Source organism: Phasianus colchicus, chromosome 28 (genome assembly GCF_987193195.1).
Source record: "Phasianus colchicus chromosome 28, bPhaCol1.hap1.1, whole genome shotgun sequence".
NCBI classification, from domain to species: domain Eukaryota; kingdom Metazoa; phylum Chordata; class Aves; order Galliformes; family Phasianidae; genus Phasianus; species Phasianus colchicus.
Window position 1 is genome coordinate 175,031 of NC_143463.1, and position 11,344 is coordinate 186,374.

Below are 11,344 nucleotides of genomic sequence, written 5' to 3' on the forward strand. Positions count from 1 at the left end.
TCCTTTTCCCTACCTGAGCTGCATGCCCTTCCTTTTCCCTACCTGAGCTGCATGCCCTTCCTTTTCCCTACCTGAGCTGCATGCCCTTCCTTTTCCCTACCTGAGCTGCTGTCCCCTCCCTTCCCTACCTGAGCTGCTTGCCCCTCGCCTCCTTTTTCTTGGTGCTCTTGCCTTTTCCTGCTACTCACTCCCAATCTCAACACTTGCCTGCTCTGCTTGCTGCTCTGACAAGTGCCTCTTAACTCTGCTCGCAGCTTCTCTCCTTCTGCATGCCCTTCTCTATTCCCTTCTCGTGCCCTTCAGGCTTCTGCTCCCCTTGCTGAGCAAGCCCATGCCCGGTAGCTCCCCTTCAACCTCCTCCGCCCTTTGCCTTTCTCCACACAGATGCTTGCTTCTGGCCAGCACTCCTGCCCGCTGCCTAGCCCACAGCCCGCATCTCTTGGGGAGACAGCAAGGTGGCCTGGAGCTACCCACACCTCCTCCCGGGCACGGCTTCTCAGCTTTGCTTCAAGCCCACAAAAAGCCCCAAGGAGCTCCTCTTACCTTTGGGCTCAGCTTCTTCTCCTGCCGTGCAGCTCCTGTGCCAGTCCGGGGCTCAGCTCTTCCCACACTCCACCATTCCTGCAAGATTGCTTTCTCTCATTCACTGCCTTCCTTTGCTTTCCTTTGCCCTGCTACCCTTAGCTTCCCTACTTGCTTCCTCTACATTTACGTGCACCGCTTTGTACTTCTGAGTCTCTTCTTTGCCTCTTCTTTCTCTATTTTCCCTTCAACCCTCCCCTCCCCCCTCCCTCCCATTTTTCCCTTCCTCCCCTCCCCTCTCTCCTCTCCCCCCCTCTTTCCCTTCCCCTCCCCTCCCGTACCCCCCCTTTTCTCCCTTTCCCCTCCCCTTCCCCCTTGCCTTATGGCAAACTCACCTTTCCTGCTCTTCACTCCCTCCTTCTTCATTCTCCTGCCTTTTGCTGCTACTCTCGCCCTGCTTTCCCTTGCTGTGCTCTGCTTTGCTTTCTCTACATTTTGGCCATCCAGTCTTTTCTCAGCTGTTATTCTTGACTGTTTACTTGGCTTTTTTCTTCTTTTCTCATTTCTTTTTTTTCTGACCTTTTTGGGCTTTTTTCTTTTTCTTCTTTTTTTATGCTTTCGTTTCTTTTTTCATTTCATTGCACTTGTTCTTTTTTTTTCTCTCTTTTCGTTTTTTGTTTTCATCTATTTTTTCTCATTTTAATTTTGGTTTTCTTTTTTCATTTTCACTCTTTTTTTCTTTTTTTTTTTTCCTAATTTTTTCATTGCACTTTTCTTTTTTATTTCATTTTTCTCTCTCTTTTCTCATTTTTTTCTATTTTCATTTTTTCTTTTTCATCTTGGTTTTCTCTTTTTGTTTTCCATTTTTTTTTTCTTTTTTCCTTTTTTATTTTTTTCCTTTATTACTCTTTTTTTTCCCTTTCTCTTTTTTCTTTCACCTTTTTTTCTTGTTTTTCATTTTTCTTTTTTTTTTTTTTATAATCATAGGTACTCCTGAAACCCCCTTTAAGCCCTCCCTACCCTCCCCATTCTTTCTTTTCACCCTCACCTCCCCCCTTGCCCTATCCTACCATTCCCTTGCCTGCTCTTCTTACCTGCGCTGCTGTCCCTTCCTTTACCTACCTGAGCTGCTTGTTCCAAAAATTACCTAGCTGACCTGCTTGCCCCTCGCTTTCCTAGCTGAGCTGCTGGCCCCTCTCATTCCCTACCTGAGCTGCTTCCCCCTAACTTACCTAGCTGAGCTCCTTGCCCCTCGCTACGTACTTGAGCAGATGTATGCTCACTTGGCTTCCTTACTGGTTGTCCCCTCCCTTCCCTAGCTGAGCTGCATGCCCTTCCTTTTCCCTAGCTGAGCTGCATGCCCTTCCTTTTCCCTAGCTGAGCTGCATGCCCTTCCTTTTCCCTAGCTGAGCTGCATGCCCTTCCTTTTCCCTAGCTGAGCTGCATGCCCTTCCTTTTCCCTAGCTGAGCTGCATGCCCTTCCTTTTCCCTAGCTGAGCTGCATGCCCTTCCTTTTCCCTAGCTGAGCTGCATGCCCTTCCTTTTCCCTAGCTGAGCTGCATGCCCTTCCTTTTCCCTACCTGAGCTGCATGCCCTTCCTTTTCCCTAGCTGAGCTGCATGCCCTTCCTTTTCCCTAGCTGAGCTGCATGCCCTTCCTTTTCCCTAGCTGAGCTGCATGCCCTTCCTTTTCCCTAGCTGAGCTGCATGCCCTTCCTTTTCCCTAGCTGAGCTGCATGCCCTTCCTTTTCCCTAGCTGAGCTGCATGCCCTTCCTTTTCCCTAGCTGAGCTGCTGTCCCCTCCCTTCCCTAGCTGAGCTGCATGCCCTTCCTTTTCCCTACCTGAGCTGCTTGCCCCTCCCCTCCTTTTTCTTGGTGCTCTTGCCTTTTCCTGCTACTCACTCCCAATCTCAACAATTGCCTGCTCTGCTTGCTGCTCTGACAAGTGCCTCTTAACTCTGCTCGCAGCTTCTCTCCTTCTGCATGCCCTTCTCTATTCCCTTCTCGTGCCCTTCAGGCTTCTGCTCCCCTTGCTGAGCAAGCCCATGCCCGGTAGCTCCCCTTCAACCTCCTCCGCCCTTTGCCTTTCTCCACACAGATGCTTGCTTCTGGCCAGCACTCCTGCCCGCTGCCTAGCCCACAGCCCGCATCTCTTGGGGAGACAGCAAGGTGGCCTGGAGCTACCCACACCTCCTCCCGGGCACGGCTTCTCAGCTTTGCTTCAAGCCCACAAAAAGCCCCAAGGAGCTCCTCTTACCTTTGGGCTCAGCTTCTTCTCCTGCCGTGCAGCTCCTGTGCCAGGCCGGGGCTCAGCTCTTCCCACACTCCACCATTCCTGCAAGATTGCTTTCTCTCATTCACTGCCTTCCTTTGCTTTCCTTTGCCCTGCTACCCTTAGCTTCCCTACTTGCTTCCTCTACATTTACGTGCACCGCTTTGTACTTCTGAGTCTCTTCTTTGCCTCTTCTTTCTCTATTTTCCCTTCAACCCTCCCCTCCCCCCTCCCTCCCATTTTTCCCTTCCTGCCCTCCCCTCTCTCCTCTCCCCCCTCCTTCCCTTCCCCTCCCCTCCCCTCCCGTACCCCCCCTTTTCTCCCTTTCCCCTCCCCTTCCCCCTTGCCTTATGGCAAACTCACCTTTCCTGCTCTTCACTCCCTCCTTCTTCATTCTCCTGCCTTTTGCTGCTACTCTCGCCTTGCTTTCCCTTGCTGTGCTCTGCTTTGCTTTCTCTACATTTTGGCCATCCAGTCTTTTCTCAGCTGTTATTCTTGACTGTTTACTTGGCTTTTTTCTTCTTTTCTCATTTCTTTTTTTTCTGACCTTTTTGGGCTTTTTTCTTTTTCTTCTTTTTTTTATGCTTTCGTTTCTTTTTTCATTTCATTGCACGTGTTCTTTTTTTTTTTCTCTTTTCGTTTTTTTTTTGTTTTCATCTATTTTTTCTCATTTTCATCTTGGTTTTCTTTTTTCATTTTCACTCTTTTTTTCTTTTTTTTTTTCCTAATTTTTTCATTGCACTTCTCTTTTTTATTTCATTTTTCTCTCTCTTTTCTCATTTTTTTCTATTTTCATCTTTTTCTTTTTCATCTTGGTTTTCTCTTTTTGTTTTCCATTTTTTTTTTCTTTTTTCCTTTTTTATTTTTTTCCTTTATTACTCTTTTTTTTCCCTTTCTCTTTTTTCTTTCACCTTTTTTTCTTGTTTTTCATTTTTCTTTTTTTTTTTTTTTTTTTATAATCATAGGTACTCCTGAAACCCCCTTTAAGCCCTCCCTACCCTCCCCATTCTTTCTTTTCACCCTCACCTCCCCCCTTGCCCTATCCTACCATTCCCTTGCCTGCTCTTCTTACCTGCGCTGCTGTCCCTTCCTTTACCTACCTGAGCTGCTTGTTCCAAAAATTACCTAGCTGACCTGCTTGCCCCTCGCTTTCCTAGCTGAGCTGCTGGCCCCTCTCATTCCCTACCTGAGCTGCTTCCCCCTAACTTACCTAGCTGAGCTCCTTGCCCCTCGCTACGTACTTGAGCAGATGTTTGCTCACTTGGCTTCCTTACTGGTTGTCCCCTCCCTTCCCTACCTTACCTGCTATCCCTTCCTTTTCCCTAGCTGAGCTGCATGCCCTTCCTTTTCCCTAGCTGAGCTGCATGCCCTTCCTTTTCCCTAGCTGAGCTGCATGCCCTTCCTTTTCCCTAGCTGAGCTGCATGCCCTTCCTTTTCCCTAGCTGAGCTGCATGCCCTTCCTTTTCCCTAGCTGAGCTGCATGCCCTTCCTTTTCCCTAGCTGAGCTGCATGCCCTTCCTTTTCCCTACCTGAGCTGCATGCCCTTCCTTTTCCCTAGCTGAGCTGCATGCCCTTCCTTTTCCCTACCTGAGCTGCTGTCCCCTCCCTTCCCTAGCTGAGCTGCATGCCCTTCCTTTTCCCTACCTGAGCTGCTTGCCCCTCGCCTCCTTTTTCTTGGTGCTCTTGCCTTTTCCTGCTACTCACTCCCAATCTCAACAATTGCCTGCTCTGCTTGCTGCTCTGACAAGTGCCTCTTAGCTCTGCTCGCAGCTTCTCTCCTTCTGCATGCCCTTCTCTATTCCCTTCTCGTGCCCTTCAGGCTTCTGCTCCCCTTGCTGAGCAAGCCCATGCCCGGTAGCTCCCCTTCAACCTCCTCCGCCCTTTGCCTTTCTCCACACAGATGCTTGCTTCTGGCCAGCACTCCTGCCCGCTGCCTAGCCCACAGCCCGCATCTCTTGGGGAGACAGCAAGGTGGCCTGGAGCTACCCACACCTCCTCCCGGGCACGGCTTCTCAGCTTTGCTTCAAGCCCACAAAAAGCCCCAAGGAGCTCCTCTTACCTTTGGGCTCAGCTTCTTCTCCTGCCGTGCAGCTCCTGTGCCAGGCCGGGGCTCAGCTCTTCCCACACTCCACCATTCCTGCAAGATTGCTTTCTCTCATTCACTGCCTTCCTTTGCTTTCCTTTGCCCTGCTACCCTTAGCTTCCCTACTTGCTTCCTCTACATTTACGTGCACCGCTTTGTACTTCTGAGTCTCTTCTTTGCCTCTTCTTTCTCTATTTTCCCTTCAACCCTCCCCTCCCCCCTCCCTCCCATTTTTCCCTTCCTCCCCTCCCCTCTCTCCTCTCCCCCCCTCTTTCCCTTCCCCTCCCCTCCTGTACCCCCCTTTTCTCCCTTTCCCCTCCCCTTCCCCCTTGCCTTATGGCAAACTCACCTTTCCTGCTCTTCACTCCCTCCTTCTTCATTCTCCTGCCTTTTGCTGCTACTCTCGCCTTGCTTTCCCTTGCTGTGCTCTGCTTTGCTTTCTCTACATTTTGGCCATCCAGTCTTTTCTCAGCTGTTATTCTTGACTGTTTACTTGGCTTTTTTCTTCTTTTCTCATTTCTTTTTTTTCTGACCTTTTTGGGCTTTTTTCTTTTTCTTCTTTTTTTATGCTTTCGTTTCTTTTTTCATTTCATTGCACTTGTTCTTTTTTTTTCTCTCTTTTCGTTTTTTTTTTGTTTTCATCTATTTTTTCTCATTTTCATCTTGGTTTTCTTTTTTCATTTTCACTCTTTTTTTCTTTTTTTTTTTTCCTAATTTTTTCATTGCACTTTTCTTTTTTATTTCATTTTTCTCTCTCTTTTCTCATTTTTTTCTATTTTCATCTTTTTCTTTTTCATCTTGGTTTTCTCTTTTTGTTTTCCATTTTTTTTTTCTTTTTTCCTTTTTTATTTTTTTCCTTTATTACTCTTTTTTTTCCCTTTCTCTTTTTTCTTTCACCTTTTTTTCTTGTTTTTCATTTTTCTTTTTTTTTTTTTTTTATAATCATAGGTACTCCTGAAACCCCCTTTAAGCCCTCCCTACCCTCCCCATTCTTTCTTTTCACCCTCACCTCCCCCCTTGCCCTATCCTACCATTCCCTTGCCTGCTCTTCTTACCTGCGCTGCTGTCCCTTCCTTTACCTACCTGAGCTGCTTGTTCCAAAAATTACCTAGCTGACCTGCTTGCCCCTCGCTTTCCTAGCTGAGCTGCTGGCCCCTCTCATTCCCTACCTGAGCTGCTTCCCCCTAACTTACCTAGCTGAGCTCCTTGCCCCTCGCTACGTACTTGAGCAGATGTTTGCTCACTTGGCTTCCTTACTGGTTGTCCCCTCCCTTCCCTACCTCACCTGCTATCCCTTCCTTTTCCCTACCTGAGCTGCATGCCCTTCCTTTTCCCTAGCTGAGCTGCATGCCCTTCCTTTTCCCTAGCTGAGCTGCATGCCCTTCCTTTTCCCTAGCTGAGCTGCATGCCCTTCCTTTTCCCTAGCTGAGCTGCATGCCCTTCCTTTTCCCTAGCTGAGCTGCATGCCCTTCCTTTTCCCTACCTGAGCTGCATGCCCTTCCTTTTCCCTACCTGAGCTGCATGCCCTTCCTTTTCCCTACCTGAGCTGCATGCCCTTCCTTTTCCCTACCTGAGCTGCATGCCCTTCCTTTTCCCTACCTGAGCTGCATGCCCTTCCTTTTCCCTACCTGAGCTGCTGTCCCCTCCCTTCCCTACCTGAGCTGCTTGCCCCTCGCCTCCTTTTTCTTGGTGCTCTTGCCTTTTCCTGCTACTCACTCCCAATCTCAACACTTGCCTGCTCTGCTTGCTGCTCTGACAAGTGCCTCTTAACTCTGCTCGCAGCTTCTCTCCTTCTGCATGCCCTTCTCTATTCCCTTCTCGTGCCCTTCAGGCTTCTGCTCCCCTTGCTGAGCAAGCCCATGCCCGGTAGCTCCCCTTCAACCTCCTCCGCCCTTTGCCTTTCTCCACACAGATGCTTGCTTCTGGCCAGCACTCCTGCCCGCTGCCTAGCCCACAGCCCGCATCTCTTGGGGAGACAGCAAGGTGGCCTGGAGCTACCCACACCTCCTCCCGGGCACGGCTTCTCAGCTTTGCTTCAAGCCCACAAAAAGCCCCAAGGAGCTCCTCTTACCTTTGGGCTCAGCTTCTTCTCCTGCCGTGCAGCTCCTGTGCCAGGCCGGGGCTCAGCTCTTCCCACACTCCACCATTCCTGCAAGATTGCTTTCTCTCATTCACTGCCTTCCTTTGCTTTCCTTTGCCCTGCTACCCTTAGCTTCCCTACTTGCTTCCTCTACATTTACGTGCACCGCTTTGTACTTCTGAGTCTCTTCTTTGCCTCTTCTTTCTCTATTTTCCCTTCAACCCTCCCCTCCCCCCTCCCTCCCATTTTTCCCTTCCTCCCCTCCCCTCTCTCCTCTCCCCCCCTCTTTCCCTTCCCCTCCCCTCCCGTACCCCCCCTTTTCTCCCTTTCCCCTCCCCTTCCCCCTTGCCTTATGGCAAACTCACCTTTCCTGCTCTTCACTCCCTCCTTCTTCATTCTCCTGCCTTTTGCTGCTACTCTCGCCCTGCTTTCCCTTGCTGTGCTCTGCTTTGCTTTCTCTACATTTTGGCCATCCAGTCTTTTCTCAGCTGTTATTCTTGACTGTTTACTTGGCTTTTTTCTTCTTTTCTCATTTCTTTTTTTTCTGACCTTTTTGGGCTTTTTTCTTTTTCTTCTTTTTTTATGCTTTCGTTTCTTTTTTCATTTCATTGCACTTGTTCTTTTTTTTTCTCTCTTTTCGTTTTTTGTTTTCATCTATTTTTTCTCATTTTAATTTTGGTTTTCTTTTTTCATTTTCACTCTTTTTTTCTTTTTTTTTTTTCCTAATTTTTTCATTGCACTTTTCTTTTTTATTTCATTTTTCTCTCTCTTTTCTCATTTTTTTCTATTTTCATTTTTTCTTTTTCATCTTGGTTTTCTCTTTTTGTTTTCCATTTTTTTTTTCTTTTTTCCTTTTTTATTTTTTTCCTTTATTACTCTTTTTTTTCCCTTTCTCTTTTTTCTTTCACCTTTTTTTCTTGTTTTTCATTTTTCTTTTTTTTTTTTTTATAATCATAGGTACTCCTGAAACCCCCTTTAAGCCCTCCCTACCCTCCCCATTCTTTCTTTTCACCCTCACCTCCCCCCTTGCCCTATCCTACCATTCCCTTGCCTGCTCTTCTTACCTGCGCTGCTGTCCCTTCCTTTACCTACCTGAGCTGCTTGTTCCAAAAATTACCTAGCTGACCTGCTTGCCCCTCGCTTTCCTAGCTGAGCTGCTGGCCCCTCTCATTCCCTACCTGAGCTGCTTCCCCCTAACTTACCTAGCTGAGCTCCTTGCCCCTCGCTACGTACTTGAGCAGATGTATGCTCACTTGGCTTCCTTACTGGTTGTCCCCTCCCTTCCCTAGCTGAGCTGCATGCCCTTCCTTTTCCCTAGCTGAGCTGCATGCCCTTCCTTTTCCCTAGCTGAGCTGCATGCCCTTCCTTTTCCCTAGCTGAGCTGCATGCCCTTCCTTTTCCCTAGCTGAGCTGCATGCCCTTCCTTTTCCCTAGCTGAGCTGCATGCCCTTCCTTTTCCCTAGCTGAGCTGCTTGCCCCTCCCCTCCTTTTTCTTGGTGCTCTTGCCTTTTCCTGCTACTCACTCCCAATCTCAACACTTGCCTGCTCTGCTTACTGCTCTGACAAGTGCCTCTTAACTCTGCTCGCAGCTTCTCTCCTTCTGCATGCCCTTCTCTATTCCCTTCTCGTGCCCTTCAGGCTTCTGCTCCTCTTGCTGAGCAAGCCCATGCCCGGTAGCTCCCCTTCAACCTCCTCCGCCCTTTGCCTTTCTCCACACAGATGCTTGCTTCTGGCCAGCACTCCTGCCCGCTGCCTAGCCCACAGCCCGCATCTCTTGGGGAGACAGCAAGGTGGCCTGGAGCTACCCACACCTCCTCCCGGGCACGGCTTCTCAGCTTTGCTTCAAGCCCACAAAAAGCCCCAAGGAGCTCCTCTTACCTTTGGGCTCAGCTTCTTCTCCTGCCGTGCAGCTCCTGTGCCAGGCCGGGGCTCAGCTCTTCCCACACTCCACCATTCCTGCAAGATTGCTTTCTCTCATTCACTGCCTTCCTTTGCTTTCCTTTGCCCTGCTACCCTTAGCTTCCCTACTTGCTTCCTCTACATTTACGTGCACCGCTTTGTACTTCTGAGTCTCTTCTTTGCCTCTTCTTTCTCTATTTTCCCTTCAACCCTCCCCTCCCCCCTCCCTCCCATTTTTCCCTTCCTCCCCTCCCCTCTCTCCTCTCCCCCCTCCTTCCCTTCCCCTCCCCTCCCGTACCCCCCCTTTTCTCCCTTTCCCCTCCCCTTCCCCCTTGCCTTATGGCAAACTCACCTTTCCTGCTCTTCACTCCCTCCTTCTTCATTCTCCTGCCTTTTGCTGCTACTCTCGCCTTGCTTTCCCTTGCTGTGCTCTGCTTTGCTTTCTCTACATTTTGGCCATCCAGTCTTTTCTCAGCTGTTATTCTTGACTGTTTACTTGGCTTTTTTCTTCTTTTCTCATTTCTTTTTTTTCTGACCTTTTTGGGCTTTTTTCTTTTTCTTCTTTTTTTATGCTTTCGTTTCTTTTTTCATTTCATTGCACGTGTTCTTTTTTTTTTCTCCCTTCCTTTTTTTTTTTTGTTTTCATCTATTTTTTCTCATTTTCATCTTGGTTTTCTTTTTCCTTTTCACTCTTTTTTTCTTTTTTTTTTATTCTTTTTTTCTTTTTTTTTCATTGCACTTTTCTTTTTTATTTCATTTTTCTCTCTCTTTTCTCATTTTTTTCTATTTTCATCGTTTTCTTTTTCATCTTGGTTTTCTCTTTTTGTTTTCCATTTTTTTCCATTTTTTTCTTTTTTATTTTTTTCCTTTATTACTCTTTTTTTTCCCTTTCTCTTTTTTCTTTCACCTTTTTTTCTTGTTTTTCATTTTTCTTTTTTTTTTTTTTTTTTTTTTTTTATAATCATAGGTACTCCTGAAACCCCCTTTAAGCCCTCCCTACCCTCCCCATTCTTTCTTTTCACCCTCACCTCCCCCCTTGCCCTATCCTACCATTCCCTTGCCTGCTCTTCTTACCTGCGCTGCTGTCCCTTCCTTTACCTGCCTGAGCTGCTTGTTCCAAAAATTACCTAGCTGACCTGCTTGCCCCTCGCTTTCCTAGCTGAGCTGCTGGCCCCTCTCATTCCCTACCTGAGCTGCTTCCCCCTAACTTACCTAGCTGAGCTCCTTGCCCCTCGCTACGTACTTGAGCAGATGTTTGCTCACTTGGCTTCCTTACTGGTTGTCCCCTCACTTACCTACCTCACCTGCTATCCACTCACCTTCCCAGCTTAGCTGCTGTCCCCTCCCTTCCCTACCTGAGCTGCATGCCCTTCCTTTTCCCTAGCTGAGCTGCATGCCCTTCCTTTTCCCTAGCTGAGCTGCATGCCCTTCCTTTTCCCTACCTGAGCTGCTTGCCCCTCGCCTCCTTTTTCTTGGTGCTCTTGCCTTTTCCTGCTACTCACTCCCAATCTCAACAATTGCCTGCTCTGCTTGCTGCTCTGACAAGTGCCTCTTAACTCTGCTCGCAGCTTCTCTCCTTCTGCATGCCCTTCTCTATTCCCTTCTCGTGCCCTTCAGGCTTCTGCTCCCCTTGCTGAGCAAGCCCATGCCCGGTAGCTCCCCTTCAACCTCCTCCGCCCTTTGCCTTTCTCCACACAGATGCTTGCTTCTGGCCAGCACTCCTGCCCGCTGCCTAGCCCACAGCCCGCATCTCTTGGGGAGACAGCAAGGTGGCCTGGAGCTACCCACACCTCCTCCCGGGCACGGCTTCTCAGCTTTGCTTCAAGCCCACAAAAAGCCCCAAGGAGCTCCTCTTACCTTTGGGCTCAGCTTCTTCTCCTGCCGTGCAGCTCCTGTGCCAGGCCGGGGCTCAGCTCTTCCCACACTCCACCATTCCTGCAAGATTGCTTTCTCTCATTCACTGCCTTCCTTTGCTTTCCTTTGCCCTGCTACCCTTAGCTTCCCTACTTGCTTCCTCTACATTTACGTGCACCGCTTTGTACTTCTGAGTCTCTTCTTTGCCTCTTCTTTATTTTCCCTTCAACCCTCCCCTCCCCCCTCCCTCCCATTTTTCTCTTCGTTTCCTCCCCTCTCTCCTCTCCCCCCCTCTTTCCCTTCCCCTCCCCTCCTGTACCCCCCTTTTCTCCCTTTCCCCTCCCCTTCCCCCTTGCCTTATGGCAAACTCACCTTTCCTGCTCTTCACTCCCTCCTTCTTCATTCTCCTGCCTTTTGCTGCTACTCTCGCCTTGCTTTCCCTTGCTGTGCTCTGCTTTGCTTTCTCTACATTTTGGCCATCCAGTCTTTTCTCAGCTGTTATTCTTGACTGTTTACTTGGCTTTTTTCTTCTTTTCTCATTTCTTTTTTTTCTGACCTTTTTGGGCTTTTTTCTTTTTCTTCTTTTTTTATGCTTTCGTTTCTTTTTTCATTTCATTGCACTTGTTCTTTTTTTTT

At 48.4% G+C, this 11,344-nt stretch overlaps 1 long non-coding RNA gene across 1 annotated transcript; it reads right to left on the minus strand.

Moving 5' to 3' along the window:
* Window positions 1-343: 343 nt before the first annotated feature.
* LOC149914694 (uncharacterized) lies at window positions 344-3,060 on the minus strand. The gene is made up of 2 exons (XR_016460256.1): window positions 2,778-3,060; window positions 344-621 (listed from the first exon to the last, which is right to left on the minus strand). It is a non-coding gene; the product is annotated as an uncharacterized LOC149914694 (long non-coding RNA).
* Between the last annotated feature and the right edge of the window lie 8,284 nt (window positions 3,061-11,344).